At 39.5% G+C, this 18684-nt stretch overlaps 1 protein-coding gene and 1 pseudogene across 1 annotated transcript in view; one reads left to right on the plus strand and one right to left on the minus strand.

The window, feature by feature from the left end:
* The window catches only part of LOC149208639 (B3 domain-containing protein Os07g0679700-like), a 192579-nt gene that overhangs the window by 45888 nt on the left and 128007 nt on the right, over window positions 1-18684 (plus strand). The gene's annotated exons all lie outside the window — the stretch shown is intronic.
* On the minus strand, window positions 17368-18336 carry LOC149208640 (C-type lectin receptor-like tyrosine-protein kinase At1g52310 pseudogene; annotated as a pseudogene).

Below are 18684 nucleotides of genomic sequence, written 5' to 3' on the forward strand. Positions count from 1 at the left end.
ACAACTTCGACCAACTGCGAGTTTGAACAAGAGCAAACGACAGCGGCGAAGTGGGGTCTTCGATTAGAACCAGGCGCGGGAAAGCTGGATGCAGCAGGCTATGCGTAGTTGAGAACTACCGAGCATAAAGGGAGTATTGGGCGTCATTGGACAACCCGAGAGTACAAAGCTACAGGACGACACCACCAACTGCCGAGATGGTTGATGTTGTTGGAATTTCTAAGTCTATTTGTTAGAAACCCTTCATGTACTTTTCTGATTAATTAACAAGTTATTTACCATGTAAATACTAAATACTGAAAATAAATAGAAGTACATGCTCAACACATTATAGATCATCAACTGAAGGAAACAAAACAAGCACACAAGTGACACCGTTGTTTTTGGACCAATGTCCTCGGAAAAACCCAATGCGGGAAAACCGGTGTAGCTATTTGAGGGTTTTAAGTATTAAGTAGTTCCATAATACAATCTGGGTGCCAAAACCGACTCACCCAACAGAGATTAATCTCGACAGTAGCACCTCTCAGTCGGAGACAGATGTTCCGACTGAAACCCCGGATAAACACTCCGACAGCTCCCAACTCCAATCTGCCCCACGAAAAACCCCAGCGTCAGCCTCTAGGGACTGCGTTAGCCCTTTCTGGCCCAACGTCTGCCCAGTGTCACCCTGGCTTGCCCTGCGTCAGCCTCTGGAGGCACTGCGTCAACCCTTAGAGCCTCTGTGCCACCCACGCTGGCTCTTTGAGGCACTGCGCAGCCCCTGCCTGCCTCTGCGTGAGCCCTGGCTGGCTCTACGTGAACCTCTGGTTGGCTCTGCGCCCCTCTCCCAGCTTCTGCGCTGATCCTCCTGGTACTATCTCTGCCTCTTTGCTTCTGTATTCACTGCCCCTCAGTTGCAACTCTGATCACTCTTTCGACTTCCTCAGCAAACCATGCCCCAGAAAATTGAAAGCTTGATCAACTTGGTGTGTTCTCCAAGTGACCCTCAAGCCTCCTCTTATGCTTTTCTCGTTGACAATTCAACGGCCGAGATTAAGTCCCTAATCAACGGCTAAGATTAACTCTGGCTTGATCCGTGACTTTTGGACCCTTCTAACACAGTTTTATATTAATTCACATTAATATTTTATTTTCCCTAAGTTTAGACTTAGGGACTCCATTAAAAATATTAATTATTTTAATATCTCCCAAACTGTTTAGATTCTGCCCAAACCATTTCTGGGTATTGGAGATCTCATGTGCTTTAGCCTCTCCACCAAATTTCGTGGCTAGAGCACATCCGATGCTACCCCAAATCAACAGATGTCTGGGTAGACTGCACGGCGCAGGACGAACTGAGAACCTAGATGCGACACAACCGCCAAAGGTCAGTTGTCAAGGAGATGTGGCGGCTGAAGGTAGGGCACAACCCAGAGATCAAGTAGGCAGGGGAAATTGCGTGGGCAAGAAAAGGCCAAAGGCAATTGATTTGCAACAAACCAAAGGACGAGCCAACTAGAAGTGTGCAGTTTGTGGAGCAAGTGACAATTGTCACTCGAGTAAGTGTCGTGTGAGAGGATCTCGCAAAGAACTTTGTCCCAGTAACTAGTGTGCAGAGTTAACAACAGAGGGCATAGTTCGAGGCCGCGCGGGTCGAGTAGCAAAGGTGTCGATAGAACATGGCATGGGTAACTCAGGGTTGCACTAGGAGGTCGCGATGCAAATCCGGACAAGGGCCATCACGGGTCAAGCAACGATACAGAGTGGTCGTAGAGAGGGAACTGTGCTCGGGCAGAGCTATAAATAGGTCGCATGGGATGTCAGATCAGTTGCGGAGAGTGGATAGGTTTGAGGATCTATGTGTAGTAGCTAAGGACAAGCATGGGTAGCCAAGGATAGCGGGACAACATGAATGCAGATGCGAGGTCATATGACAACATAAGTAGTAGATGTGCACATGCTAGGTTGAGCGAGGATTTCACACCCAAACTCATGGGTGCAACAACTAGTCTGCAAAGGATCATGCTGCACGCACAATGCCATGCTAGGCATGATCAAGTAACTACGAGATCCAATGGGCAGCAAGGAGTCGCTGGGAACGAGATTTTTTTCCACGACATGCTGTGAGTATAAGTGTTAGCAGGGTTCAGCCGACAAAGTAGTATGAAGGACAATACCAACAACCAATAGGATTGGCAAGTGTCAACCCTCAGAGAAAGAGGGAGCTTGTACCAGTTGGGGGATTGGCAACAAAGTTCGTGGGTGTCTCAAAGAATCGAGATAGACCCATCTGTTGAAGAATCTAGGGCAAACATAATTAAGGTGATTCTTCTTTGCATGATAACAATTTGTGAAGTGTTTTTACAATTTATCTTAGCTTAATCCTTTTTGCATTATTAGTGTGTGTGATTACTTCATCAAATTGCTATAAAAAACAAACAGACAAGAACACAAAGTATTTGGATTTCTGCCCGAGTCAAAACCTCTCCCTCTTGGAGAGGAAAACCCCCACAAAAATTCTTCTTATAGAGATTCCAATTGACGAATACCAAGACCATGACCCTTGACCTATTTTGCCACTCCAAGACCAAGACACCAAACCTTTTCTCTGTCACTACTGATATCATCCTCATTGCTGCACCATTGAGTCCATTACTACTGCATCACTGAGATCTTCGTTACTGCTTCTTCATTATGTCAACGAGGTCTATTGAGATCTTCACTGTGATCTTTATTCTATGCTTTCATCAATGCACCGAGAGATTCACTATGACAATCACCATGATGACTGTCTCATCATACCTCCATCATTATATTCTAGCTGAGATCATCATCACATTAACTGTGAGCATGCCGAGAGTGTATTTCTAGACTGTGATTACAACAGTGGGATCTTATTCCGATACAATGAGACTACATAAAGACAGTGAGGGTTCTGAGCCCTTCTTCATCATATGTATATATAGACTATTAGGAAATAGATCCACCGAGACTGTGATAACGTTCCTCCTTGTACTGAGATCTTCTCTGGAATCATGATACCCATCCGAGAGATGTCAAGCCACTGTTCTCACCGAGATTTCACATCACTGTATTTATACTTATCACTGAGACTGCGGATCAGATCCCTGTACCCATCCGAAGTGTTTGCTTGTCTTATTGTGCCATTCGAGGTGCAGAGGTACGTCCTCCTGTAGTGCGGATCTCTGCTCCCATACCCATCCGAATGGTATGGTGATACTTCTTCATCTGAGACCCAGAACACTTGCCTTCCTGTAGTGCGGATTTGCTCCTATACCCATACGAAATTTCAGAGAGGAAATTGCGAGTTCTGTACCTCCAATTTGCGGATACCTTGATGGTGTATTTATAGTGGTTTGTGCTCCCAAAATAAGCCGACTTGAATACATGAACCAACATGTCTATTATTCTAGGCCGACATGACTGCCATTTATACATTTAATTTAATATTGAAGCCGACATAATGAATTCCTTATCGATTTGCTTGCAAACTTCTTGTGCTTGCTAGTGGAGGATTGATCTTGGTCTTTGGAGGGCTGCTACACACTTTTGTAGACTTGTATACATTTACATAGGCTCATGAAGAGCTTCTTTACACATGACATGACTCTTTGACATATTAATAAATCCTAAAGACATCAAGAAGAAGTCTTTTGACCTATGACACTTCTTGCTCATGAAACCCATGTAGCAAGGCATACAAAAATAATTTATTCTCTTTTATTACATCATTTACAAAGATCATGTCATTATGAAGACCGAACCTAGTTACACTTTCTTCAACACTCCCTCTTAACTAGAGAGGTATTCATAATGGTACTTGTTCATTCTCAATCTAAAGAATTTCTCATAAGAAGAATCAGATTTGCAATCCATCTGTTATAGAATCATTTCAACCAACATTGTTTTCATATAGCAAGGCCTTGACTAACAACTCTATCTCTCACTTAGATCAAAGCACACGATTTTTGCGAGACCAATGATTGATAGACATGCATCATCATTGGCCCTCTTAGGGTCATGCCCACCCGGGTGTTCTTCGAGTATGCCCTACTAGGACTATTCTCATCTTGGGTTCCTAGCTCTCAAGAATATCGGTCCTCTTGCTCACTCTTGTCTTGGATGCCCTACCACATAGTCAAAGAGTGTCGGATGCCAGATGATTACACAATCCTCCATTCTTTCTTCCAACCTGAAGACAAGAATGTCGTGTCTAGCTCTCCCTCTTAACTAGGGATGAGTTCCAAGTTTCTCTTCACTTAGAAACTTACTCGAGTTCCTTTACTCACAGGAACCTCCCAGAGCTCCCTCTTACCTAGGGACTCTATCATCAGTACTTTATAGGGTCTTCTAGTTGACTGACGATCCAAGACTTCGATGTCATCAATTTCTTCATATGTAGGGTTCAGCCATCCATCACTTTCCTTCATCATGTCATTCCTTCTTTCCCAGAAAGTATCCTCCTTGGCTTTATATCTGGGGCTTCCTTCATAGGGTCATCTATCTTCATTTTTCCTTCAACGATGATTGCTCTAGATCACAAGGTACATAGTTGTGACATCCTTCACAACTCTCCTTACCTTGGCCCTGCACACATACCCAAACTTTCTCCAAGAGGTCAGAAACCAAAAACAAATCACATATTACCTTTTTGGTGATGGCCTTTTCCAGTGACATCTTCTTGTAGGTATCAACACCCTGCATACATGTTGACATATCTCCCAAAGATATTTGTTGTCAAGGGTCTTCATCTTTTCAGACTTCCATCAGAGTCTCCATATCTTTCCAGGAGATTTCCTAGTCAAATCTTCCTGATCCTATGGATGTTGATTGCCTTCATCATGGTTGCATATTTCACGATCTCTTCCATCCTCACATCTTCCATTCCCAGGAGCTTTCAATCAGAGTTCTTCAATTGTAGTCAACCACCTCATACTTCATATGAGGACATATTATGTTGATTTCATCTAGTGTGACTTATGTCTTTCTGCATCCTTTCAGAGGAGGAGATCCTTTTTCTCTTGATCATGCTTGATCCATGTTACCTGCAACCATATGTCATGACATTACAATATTAAATACAAATACAAGCATACATACCTCTAGGTTATCTAGGCTTCTTCCAGCAACTTCCTTGATTGAAAAGATCTTCAATCCCTTGATCTGCTTCATTTCTCATGTCATCGGACCATCATCTCATGAATTCCAAAAGTTGGATTTCCTGATGAAACACTTGCTGCCTTCCCAGATTAGTGGATCCTCCGTTGAGGTTTCTATAAGAGAATCTTGCATGTCTCCATTTGGCAAATGTTTTCGCTTTTGACTTCTTGTCCTTTCCTTTAATGTCCAATGAGATTCCCAAGAGCTATGTCCTTCATGATTCCCATATGAGCTCTTGTTTCCATGATGCCACATGTATTTTATTATCATTGTCATATCTGCAGAAGATTTGGGGCTTCTGATAGGACCCTTTTGTGAGGGACACCATCTCACTCATAGTAGAGGTCTGCTACTCCCTCTTTCCTTGGTCCTTTTCTTCAGCTTCCTCCACCCTTCCGGCGATATGAGCTCCTCTCCATAATCTTTCCATAGTACTATTCTGTCTTGTCAACCTTCCCTTTCCTTTCTGCACATATTTGAGTCCTTTCAACTTGTCTTTCTCTATCTGGCATAGAGACCACAAATTGTTGATTGAGGTAACCTATTTGTTCATGGACATTTGTTACCTTGCTTATCAATATCAATATCAATGATGATTATCTTCTCATCATTTTTCCCAGATCTCGCAATTGAGATCTCATGAAGATATTCCTTCTTTACTGCATTTCAGAGAGTACCTCTTCTAGCATTTCATATATTTCTTATCTGTCTCCTTTCTTGCTACATAGAGATGAGAGGACTTTTAAGAGTTCCTTCTCATGAATTCAAAGGAGACCTGTTCACTGACTTCTCTTCTCCATAAGGATTCTATCAATCCTTCTTATTCTATGCAAGGACCTTTGATGACTTATCTTATCTATAGATCTCCTTGCATTCATGAAGTCATTTCAAAGAAAAATGATTAATGAAAATACTTACTTGAGATGTGAAGATGAAATCTTCACCTTGATCATGTTGGCAGTAGTTGGAGCAGATGTATTGATGCTTCCTTCGACTGAGATCTTTGATAGGCAGATTGCCTTCTTTGCCTTCGAGCTATCTTGATTTATATATCAACAAACTGCTGATATAATTGGGCTACATAAGGAACCTTGTAGTATGCAGCATCGACTTTTGCTTGCCATGATGTATAGAGACCCATCAGTTAGTGTTATTATGGCTGTGTCAACGAGCACCTTCATTCTACATCGAGTACTGTCCATACAAATTATGACTGAAGTGTAGTGAGACCCATTATTGAACACTATGCTGTAGATGATCTGCTTCTATATGCCTTTGAGTATGTATCATCAAGCTTTTGGGAATCCGAGTTGTCAAGACTGTTCTCTTTATAGAAAAGATTCAATCACTGGTATGTTGAGATCATGCCATTGTGAGATGATTGAGATCATTGTGGTATGACATAGACCAAAACTGTGGGAGTCACCAAAGCTGTTGCCATGTATCTTGAGATCTGAATGCTTCATCTTTTGACTGTTGTCTTTCAAAACCCTTGCTGTTGTAGACTGTTGTTGTAGGCTGCTTCTTTGATCTAGGTCTTGATCTTTGAATGTAGATCTTGATTCTTTCAGCTAGCTTTGATGCCTTGTAGAAACTTGACCCCTGAATGTCTCTTTTCTGCCCTTCCTTAGACTGCAACCTCCCTCTGATACCATGTTGAAGAATCTAGGGCAAACATAATTAAGGTGATTCTTCTTAGCATGATAACAATTTGTGAAGTGTTTTTACAATTTATCTTAGCTTAATCCTTTTTGCACTATTAGTGTGTGTGATTACTTCATCAAACTGCTATCAAAAACAAAGAGACAAGAACACAAAGTATTTGGCTTTCTGCCAGGGCCAAAACCTCTCCCTCTTGGAGAGGAAAACCCGCACAAAAATTCTTCTTATAGAGATTCCAATTGACGAATACCAAGACCATGACCATTGACCTATGTTGCCACTCCAAGACCAAGACACCAAACCTCTTCTCTGTCACCGCTGAGATCATCCTCATTGCTGCACCATTGAGTCCATTACTATTGCATCACCGAGATCTTCATTATGTCAATGAGGTCTATTGAGATCTTCACTATGATCTTTATTCTATGCTTTCGTCGATGCACCGAGAGCTTCATTATGACAATCACCATGATGAATGTCTCATCATACCTCCATCACTGTATTCTAGTTGAGATCATCATCACATTAACTGTGAGCATGCCGAGAGTGTATTTCTAGACTGTGATTACAACAGTGGGATCTTATTCCGATGCAGTGAGACTACATAAAGACAGTGAGGGTTCTGAGCCCCCCTTCATCATATGTATATATAGATTATTAGGAAATGGATCCACCGAGACTGTGATAACGTTCCTCCTTGTACTAAGATCTTCTCTAGAATCATGATACCAATTCGAGAGATGTCAATCCACTGTTCTCACCGAGATTTCACATCACTGTATTTATAGTTATATACTGTGGATCAAATCCCTGTACCCATCCGAAGTGTTTGCTTGTCTTATTGTGCCATCTGAGGTGCAGAGGTACGTCCTCCTGTAGTGCGGATCTCTGCTCACATACCCATCCGAATGGTATGATGATACTTCTTCATCCCGAGACCCAGAACACTTGCCTTCTTGTAGTGCGGATTTGCTCCTATACCCATACGAAATTTCATAGAGGAAATTGCGAGTTCTGTACCTCCAATTTGCGGATACCTTGACGGGGTATTTATAGTGGTTTGTGCTCCCAAAATAAGCCGACTTGGATACATGAACAAACATGTCTATTATTCTAGTTCGACATGACTGCCATTTATACATTTAATTTAATATTGAAGCCGACATAATGAATTCCTTATCGATTTGCTTGCAGACTTCTTGTGCTTGCTAGTGGAGGATTGATCTTGGTCTTTGGAGGGCTGCTACACACTTTTGTAGACTTTTATACATTTACCTAGGCTCATGAAGAGCTTCTTTACACGACATGACTCTTTGACACATTAATAAATCGTAAAGACATCAAGAAGAAGTCTTTTGACCTATGACACTTCTTGCTCATGAAACCCATGTAGCAAGGCATACAAAAATAATTTATTCTCTTTTTTTACATCATTTACAAAGATCATGTCATTATGAAGACCGAACCTAGTTACACTTTCTTCAACACCATCATCGTGCTAGAAGGACTTGGCACAGGAGCCATGGCAAGAAGCATTGCAGTGACAAAGAACAAGGAGCAAGAGGCTTTGAAGGTTGAGCAACTCAGAGGGAGGAGCAACTGACAAATTCCTCCAAGTTTATCAAGAAGGTTGTTGAGGAGCTGGAGGCTTCTAGGAACAATGCCAAGGGGAGTTGGACTTCAAGGATCTTTCCAGGCCAGGTGGCAGAGAAGGCTTCCAATTCAGAGGGGGCAGGCAAGGCAACAAAAATAGGTCCAGGATTGAAGACAATTCCAGGGGGTAGAAGTACCTCCCTCGCTAAGAGGGAGTGTTGAACTTTGTAGCTCGGGTAGGTACTTTTGCACAAGCCTTGGGTTTAGGCTTGCAGAAGTCACCCACATCTCCTTAGAACACTTGCTCTAGGTTGAGCAAGTGGTTGATGTAACTTAGCCTAAGTCTAACTTAGGAAAAAACATATTAATATGTTGGTGTATTGAGCTAATAAAAACTTAAGAAAAATAAACTAATTTACTTTAGTGAATAAGTTTTAATTTTAGCCATTGATCTCAGTGGGGCATGTTGATTTTTTGTAGGATCTTCTAATTGATAATTACTTCTTATGATTTCTTACGTTAATCTTTTCTTGCATTCATATTCATCATAAAGCAATTACACAAAAGTTCTCAACATTAGAAACAAAATGCCATTAGGATCATAAAGAGACAACCAAACAAGACACACAAGAATTTACCCTGGGAACATGGGGGAAAAACCCAACCTTAGAGAAATTATTCAGTTCAAAAGAGATACATCTAATTCTTCTAGCCAAGTACAAGGTCAAACTGACCAACAATATCACTATGGTCAAGCCTGGTCAAACTGCCCTTATGTCAAGTCATAAAGATGACCAATCAACTTGGCCTAGTTTGATCGGCCTAGGCTAAAATTCGACCTCCTAGAAATTACCCAGAAACTTGGCCTTGCTGCTGCCCAGAAACTACTACCCATAAATCACACATGTGAAGTTGGAGAGAGGGAGAGAATCACACGTGCGAAGTCAAAGAGATACAGAGAGAGATGCTTGAGATTATTTCATCCTTCTTTGTCCTTATCCTTCTTCTCCTTCACTTGGGTGCCCAAAAAATATCTTCTTGTGTGTGAGATCGAATTATGCTTGAAGGAGGAGGCCGAGTGCCTTATATATAGTGTTCTGCCTGATCTGAATGGGTGTCTCTTCAACTTGGGCCGACTTGACTTGAGGGAGGGCCGATGTGACAACCTTTGGAGCCAAAAATTCGAAATTCAAAATTCAAAATTCTCTTTGGACACTGACATGAAGAACTTGTCTTATATTAATAATTTCAAGGACTAAAATTAAATGACATGAAGAACATGTCTTATATAATTCAAGGGCTAAAATATTAATTATGAAGATCAACCATAGCTACAAAATTCAACAAGGCAAGATCTAATTTCGGCCGTCAACCGAGGTTAACGTTAGGGTTGGGGTTTTAGCTCAATATAAAGTTATAAAATCAAATCTAGGGAGGGGGGAGACACACCATACAATGGCACTAACCTTAGGAGTAGTAGGAGTGTGATACTCTAGTGTGTTGGGTCCGAGGAAGGTGGAAGGAGTAGCAAAGGAGATAGATCCAGATTAGTCGAGGAAGATCGAAGGACATATCTAGGGCTTGGTTAGGTTGATAACTCTAGGTTTATTGTTGTATATGTAATTCCTTAGTCGGGCTTGTTGACCACTGATGTGTCAACCACTCCGTGAACAGAGTGCAGTTTAGAGTAGTCAAATATTTTCAGATCTCATCATCATCTTAGAGCTTCTGGTCTTGTATTGTAATCCAAATTCTGCCGCCCTATGGGCCTTGATGTAAAAATGTTTCTAGTATGTTTATAAAGCCATCTAAAACATCTAGCTAAGCCTATGATTTTTATGGGAGTGTTTCATTCTAGGGAGTTTTTTTTCCTTCACCAATTATTTGTGTTTTTAAGCATTTATAATTGGTAGAGTTTTTCTCCCAAGCTATGCCTTAAAGCTAGATTGGGGCTCGATGGTAAGGTCTTAGGTGAGTCATAGTGTATCGAGTCTATGTAAATTATCATACTAGATCATCTATAGAATGTCGCAAAATTTGGTTGAGTCTAGAGGTCATGTTTTATTGTCAAAATTCCCTTTTTGTATGGAATGTCTATGTAATATTTCGATAGAGGTTCTAGGGGGTAGGAGTACTTAATTTTACACCTCAACTCGTAAACTATCTATTTAGACAGACTTTAAGGGTGGAAAAATATGTTTAATCCCCTCTAGAGTCGTTACTATTATTTTCTAGCAAAAATAATGGCAAATTAATTAAGTCAGAAATTAGTCAAAAAAATTAAAATGAGAGAAAATAAAATTTTCTCCAAGTGGAAAAATAATTAAAAAAGGAATGTGCATTTTCCAAAAATGGGATCAAATTGAAAGTCTCATTTCCAAGGCAGAAAATACCCACAAAAATTTGTTGGGCTAGAAGGAAAATATTTTCTCAAGGGAAATCAATTTTTTTGGTCTAGGTGGTTATTTTGAATGAGGGAATTCCAAGAAAATTATTTTTGAAGATTTTCCAGTGGTCCAAAACCACCCAAAAGTCAAAGATTGGTCCATCCAACACATCCATCAAGGAAGTCGAATTTTTCTAGAGATTTGTGCAACAATAATCAAGGGTTTAATTTTTTTTGACAAGGATCAAGCCATGGATCAAGTCCAACTAGCCGTTTTTCCACTTGGAGGCTCTCATGCTCTCATTTTTCTATATAAGGAAGCTCTAAGCTCCTCATTGATCATCATGTAATCTTGAGCTCTTGGTCAAGTGAAGCTTTGCTATCATTGTAATATTTTTCTAAGCATATAGTAAAATGTTTTTGGGGCAAAATTATGGTGTTATCATAAAGTGATATGGTATAATCTCTCTAATCTCTAGTGTTTAATGTTCTACTAGTGCTTCATATTGTTATTTCCATTAGCTCTTGAAGATTCATTGGTGTATAATTACCTTGCATCATTGTTTAGATTTGGAGAAACACACTAGGTGGAGTAGATCTATTGGTTTTCAGTTAAACCCTTAGACTCCTCTATCACTGTGTTATCCAAATCTCTGTGGATCTAACAATTATTTTTCAAGTGTGTAGAAATATTTTGTGATCAAATCTTGGATACTTGGGGACATTCTTAGTTGAATTAATGAACTATTCAAGCATAGAAGTTGAAGAACCCATAGTGGGTCACTTGAAAACTTATCATTCGAATAAGAAAAGGGGTTTTCCTTACCATTTGCTCTAGATCTAATTTTAAAATGTTTTTCAAAATCTTTTCAAAAATATTTTAGAGCTTTGATGAATAGATCTGCTACTTGAAGAGCTCGTATTATTAAATTTGTGAATAGATCTTGTGTATATATTTCCATCTATTTGTATATACTTTTTGGGTTTTTCTTGAGTTTCTATTGCAAATCCAAAGGAAGGGATCAATTTGGGCTTGGTTCTATTTGTATATATTGTTTGCAGGTGTGATCCCATCAAGTTTTTTGAAGAATATCAATTTAAGTGTTGGAAAATCATGAGACTTATGTATTATAGATTATTTTCCTTAACTTGACAATTACTTGTGATATGTGTTGGTCTTTTATTACTTTATTAGATCTTTGTTCATCAAGCAATTACCAAAACAATGAAGATCACAACAAGACAAAGTACACAAGATATAGGCTCCAAGCCAGGGAAAAATCCCTCCAAGGGGAAAACCTAGAAAAATACTTCTCTTCTTCTTTAGAATCTACTTACAAAGAGACTTCCAAGACCCAATTACCAAAGCCAACAACCCTACCAAGCACCAAGTTAGCCCCCAGCAAGATCTTCTCCAAGGAAACTTCCAAACTTCGACCTACTGCAACTTCGTCCCAAAATTTCGGCCCTGCAACTGCTTCTCAGAATTTTAGCCCTGCAATTTCGACCTCCTGCAACTACAACTTCACAAAAACCCTAGCTTCACACATGTGGAGAGAGAGAGATTTAGCCCAAGAAACTTCGCTTTTTCCTTCCTTCCTTCCTCCTTGCTCTTCTTCTCCTTCGCTATTGCAGATCAAACTTGACTTGGATGAGTGTCTCAAATGAAGTCGAGCTCCTTGTATTTATAGCCTCCTTGAGGGGTCAAATAACCCTCCTTTAGGCCGACTTGATCTTGCTCTTGGGCCGACTTGGTCTTGGGATACAAAATGGCTTTTTCTTGATAAAATAAATATCTTCTTTATTACAATGAGTCCAAATGGGACTATGGCACATGCCTAATAATATTCTTTATCCTAGAAAGACCTAGAAAAACCTAGAAAACCTAAAAGCACAAAGAACATGCTTTTGACTCAAACTTGAGTATGAAACCCATACTCCAAAAATAAAATATAATCTCTTTCTTTCTTTTTCTTTCTTTATAAAGAATATACAATGTCATGATTACATTTAGGTCATTATGAAGATCGAACCTAGTTACAATTTTCAACATTTAGACACTGAGATTAGCCTCCTAGCCTAGATGGCTAGGGCTTTGGAGGTCAACGAATTATTTTTGAGGGACATCTAGCCTTTTTTGGAGGGCTGCAAGGGTTTTGAGTGTTTCTTCTCTTCAAGACCGAATTTCTCAAGGGATTTTGCCTTTGTAATTTTTTTGCAAATTTTTTAAGGGCTTTGGCTTGAGGTTTTGGTTGTCTATTTGCTTCATATCTCACTCTTTGAGATAGCTGCTAGCCTGGAAGGGTTTTATTTTGCACCAAGAAGGATTTGGGTATCACTTTTGTGGATTATAATTTTTTTTAAGGGTCTTCCTTGTAGGCCGCAAGCATTGTAGGCCTCTTTTCCCTTGGCTGCAAGCCTCTAGGGCTTTATTTATTTGCCTCTCAATTTTATTTGCTAACCCTCATTGCGTTGTAGGTGTTTTAGTGAATTTTTGGAGGGTTTCATTAAATTTATTTCTCAAAGGCTTGACATCATTTTCAAATTTTCTAAGGGAGTCGCATGTCCTTTGAGGCCTATTTCTTAAGGTCGAGTGCTTTTCTCCTTGACTGAAGCTGTGGGTTATTGTTTGAAGAGGAGTCAGGTTCTTTTGGAGCATATTTGAAGCTTGAAACATGAGTCACCATAAAAAATTAACAAAAATTTAAATAATTTTTTTATTGATTTTCTTGCTTAGCTGTGAGGTTTTGGAGGCCATCCTCCTCTAGTCGTGGGCTCTCTTGTGACTGGTGTAACCATTTGTGGAAGGCAGAGTGCCCTTGAGGGTTAGATCAACCTTGTGTGAAGTGTTTAGAGTCATATTTGATAGTTGATCTGATTCATTTTTGCATCTTGAGGAGATTCGTTGGGATTGCTCTATCATCATTGTAATCTTCCTTGAGGTTGAAGATTCCTTTCCTTCTATGAAAGAGACTTCTTCTCTTGTAATAATATAATAAAATCTTGTTCTTGAGGGAGCTTGGGATCTCTATCCCATGGTATCCCGCCTCCTTATTTAAGAGGGAGGCATCCTCTTTCTCTTTTCCTCTTCTCAGATCTAGATTACTAACCTGTTTCCCTTGTTTTGGTAGTTTCATTGTTTCATAGTTTAGATATGATCTCTTATAGTTGCATTCATTAGCTACTTGATCTATTGCATTTGGAATTGTTCTTGTCCATGGTTTCATTTGCAAATTGAAGATTTAAAGTAGTCTCATTCTAATCTTGTTAACAATCTCATTTGCCATCATTCACATATGCTTTCATTATAAAACTTTACTTGTTTCTATTGTCTAATATAAGTGAATTCAAAGGCATTTAGGATAGTGATCTAACCTCTAATCTAGTTGCATCCCTATTGTTTCATTGAGTAACATTTAATTTGCTTCATTAATCATTATTGTAAGCCAATCATTTTGTGCTCATAAGTGAATTTTGATTGTAAGTGAATTGGCGCTCTTTTCTATTGAAGCATCTTGTTATCATTGAATCTCATTGGAACATTTTCATTTGCATTTATACTCTTGCATTTGCATCCTAAAATTTACCTCCAAGCCTAAGCTTGGTTGATAGAGAGATAGGACAACCTTCTTCATTTCCAATTTCAGAAACTTGACCCTTAGGCAATAGTTAAAATGAGTGACCTTGTAGTTCTCTTGTGGTCGAGTCTCTTGTAATAACGTCGACACTTGGGTTGCTAGAACTCTTGCCCCCTGGGTAGGTATTGTTAATGAGGCCTTAGCCTCCTTCCTCAACAGTTCTCCCAAAAACTTTGTTCTAAGACTTGTTTCAAAATAATTGAGGAGAAGGCCTTCACCTTAGAATAGGCATATAATTAAAATTAACCAAGATCTTGCATCTCACATAGGTAGATCTTGCATCATCATTTTGCATTTCAATTGGTTATCTGTAATTGGAATTGTGAGCTCATTTTATTTACTTGCGATTCTTGCATTGCTATACTTGTCATTTTCAAGTTATTCTTTCGTGAATATCATTTTACTTGAAGTACAAGTATTTTCTATCGTTGCAGGTTTTATTGGTCATACATCTAATTGTTGTAATCTTTTGATCTCTTGTACTAACCTTGTCTTGCAGCATTGCTTCTCTTGTAGCTTGAGATATAGTTATTTTGTGTAAGTACTATAATTTGTATTTGGGCATTGTCATTAAGGAACTGGTCTCATCATTGTTTATCTTGTTAAGTGTCATATCAATTTAATCGAATCTATCTCTAGTAATTCACATTGCACAATAATAATAATTCACTTGCCATTTAACTTTAAATCAAGTTACCTATAGGAGTGATTGCCTTGCTCTTAGTGTCCTAAAACTTGTTCCAACATGTTTTCCTCTTTCATCCATCTTTAGGTACTACCTCCAATAGCTTGTCTAGGAGAGAGCTTAAACAAAGTGAGTAGGGAATAGGTGACAACCCCTACTTTGAGCATTGTGCCTTAGGTGTACACTTTGGGTGACAATATGGTCATCATCGCAGGACGTGAACCCAAGTAGGTTTTAAGTCATTATTAATAATGAATTGATTTGTTGGGCAAAAATTTGTTTGTTGTTTATGTGATTGAGATTGGTTGTGTAACTGTGCTCTCACTGAATTTGTTAGGAACCTATCAATGTGTTTATTCAGTAAGCTTTTGCTAGGAATTAATACTAGGTGTTGGGTTTGTTATAGCTTAAGTCGTGCGTTCAAGTGATAAAAGCTCCAAACCACACTGCGCAATTAGAGTGGAATCTCAGTGAGTCACCCATTGTCACCTCAACAACTTACTTTGCCTCTCTTTTGGTCGGCTCTCCTTTAGCTCTGAGGGGGGCTCCCCAATTAGGATCACTAGGGCTTGGACAGAAGAGTGCCAAGTGATTTCAAAAATAGCCTTAGTGAAACAAAGTTTTGAGTTTTTATATAGGAAAGAGGAAGAGATAGAGGGACTTGAAACCTAGTGCCAATATCCTTCAAGGGTGATGGAGTCAAAGTGAACTGAGTGGAAAACTGAGATCCTCGTAGGTCGATATTGCTGGTTAATTTCCAGGGAGTGGGTTTGGTCTGGGACAAAAATTGCCCCCATTGTTGCTTAACCTTCCTAGCAAATTTCAGATTTGCTTAGGAGTGACCTTTCTTTTGAGTGATGTCTCTAACCTTTAATCTTTGTGTTCAACGAAATACAATATCCTACACAACTCAGAGCTCCATTCTAGAGACGATTCAGTTGCTTGGATCGACCCATTTGCAAGCAAAGAAACTTAAGCAGGGTACTTCCCTTCCACATTCCATTTTAGCTCTTCAATGGCAGAAATTGTTAGCCTTAGCATAGGATTATTGATTACCAGGAAGAATTAGAAGAATATGCATTGAGACGTATGTCAAGAAAAAGGGAAACATTTAAACCACATTAGGAAAACCCCTTTAACACAATAACTGTCAAAAGATGTCTTCATTAATCTCCAAAGAGAAGAGTGCTCTCATGATACAACCATGATTACAAATGAAGAAGGCACCTCTCTTGATAGGAGGAGGCTATAACTCCTTTACAATAAAATATTATTATTTTGAAACTAACACTTTAGATCTAGGGAAATTCGACCACTTCTAGAACTAACCCATTTAAAAAAAATAATAAAAACAAAGGTTAAGTGGACAAGGCCACATATACATTGATTAATAAAATTCCCCATAAAATAATTTAATCTCCCCACACCCGTTTATGGCCCGAACGGTCCAACTTCCCTTTAAGAAGTCCCTAAACAATTAAAATATTGTCTTGATGGCTCAACAACTTGGTTGAATGGGTCCCAATCTCGATTAAAATAATTCCGTGAGGTCAAAGTCGTTATGACCTAACGGCGTGGTTGGATGAGTTTGAACCTCTTGTGAGTTGGTCACTTGTGTTTCTTTTGCCTCGTAATGGACTAAGAACAATTGTAATTTTTTTGCTCTATAAAATGCCATGGGATCCATCTCGGTCGGGAATTGGTTAGTGTGTCCAATGACTAGTTTTGACCATGCTCACGAATTCCTCAAATGCTTGCTTACCATTATTGAATTTTAGTGTGGCTGGGTGTGGGGTGGTTAAAAAAAGTCAGCTCTCTCCTGCTTTCTACTATGTTGCTCTCCTCGACTTAGTCTCGTTTGAGGCCCTCTACATCGACGAGACATTTTGACACATGGGATTCTCATTGACTTTGCCACCGCCATAACTCACATGTAGACGACCACTTACGATGCCCTAAGAGATGCCTTCATTGTGAACACCCAACATCTACCCAGAGTTGACAAGATTTCCATCTTCGACACCTGTTATGATCTGTCGAGCCTACAATCTGTGAGCATTCTTGCCATGGTTTTCCATTTCTCCAACGGGGCGAGCTTCATTCTCCTGACATTACCAACCTCTGATTTTTCTGCTATCACACCGATACTTCCACTCTGCAAAATTGCAATCAACCTGAGATTTAGCTTTCATGGAGCTCAACTGCTTCAAAGAGTCTTGCTGTAAATTGGGCAATCCATTTCATCTCCAATCCAAACTTCTACCCCCTTTTGGCAAGAAATGTAGCCATCTGTCCAAAGAACCACTGGCTACAAATTCATAAACAATATATCACTCACCATGTTCATAGCAACATCCTTTAATAGCCACAAGATTAGGATGACTAAGCCATGCTATCCTTCTAATCTCATAAAAGGAATTATTTCTTACTTTGGAAACTAAATTTTTGTATCTTCTTAACTACTATTAGTGAACCATCTGGCGACACACTCTTGTATGTTCCTCTTGTCTTTGCATCTTCAAGGGGTCAATTTCCTTCACTGAATTTTTTAGTGGTCATTCTCAATTCATCATTATTGTACACCCTCCATGAAGGATGAACAAGAGTAGTAGGAGAAGGGCTAGATATTTTCCTATATCTCTTGGCCTTTTTGCTCTGCGTGTATGCTAGAAGCCAAAAGACCACAACAAGTGTAGTGGAAAGGATCATGCCACTCACAAATGCAAGGATTGCAATGTACTCTTATGACAAGGTCTGTGTTCACATTTATTCTCTTTGCCTAGCATGCATTCAAAGTCATGCGACGTATTGCATCTATTCCCCACTGGAGCAACTTGCCCTTCGGTTACTAAACTGCAAAAGTCAGTCAGATTGGTGTTGAAGCATGAAGAATTTGGACAATTGAGAGGAGGTCGTGACCTAGGATAAAGATAGTTGTTCTAAAGGGTTCAAAGATCACTCCATTCCCAACTAAAACCTTTATGAGAGTTAAACCCACACCCTCCAACCTAACACCCGTTATTGATGTTTTTGTGAAAAGCTTGTACTTATTTTAACTCTTGCACAGATGTCAATGCAGCGAGATGACCACTGTGGTTCTGATAGGCTGCTTTTGAAGTGTCCCATGAACTTGTATTTGAGATGAGAAGGAAATAGTTTTTCCTGTTTGGTGTGCTGATCCATCCCGTTGGGCAAAGTCCCGACAGAAATTAGACTGTAAATTAGTTTTCCTTTCTGTTGAAGTTTCTAAGTCTACTAGTTAAAAACCCTCTATGCACTTTACTGATTTATTCGTACCTACTTGTTCTGTTACTTAACAAGTTATTTACAATGTAAATACTGAAAATAAACACTAGTGCATGCTCAACATATTACAGATCATCAACTGAAGGAAACAGAAACAAGCACACAAAATGACACCGTTATTTTTGGACCAATGTCCCTGGAGAAACCCAATGCGGGAAAACCGGTGTAGCTATCTGAGGGTTTTCTTATTAAGCAATTTCAGAGTACAATCTAGGTGCCAAACTCGGCTTACCCAACAGAGAATGTCCTTT

The sequence above is a fragment of the Pinus tabuliformis genome, chromosome 1_2 (genome assembly GCF_031772625.1).
Source record: "Pinus tabuliformis cultivar Carrire ecotype Pingquan chromosome 1_2, CPIR1, whole genome shotgun sequence".
In the NCBI taxonomy this organism is placed as follows: domain Eukaryota; kingdom Viridiplantae; phylum Streptophyta; class Pinopsida; order Pinales; family Pinaceae; genus Pinus; species Pinus tabuliformis.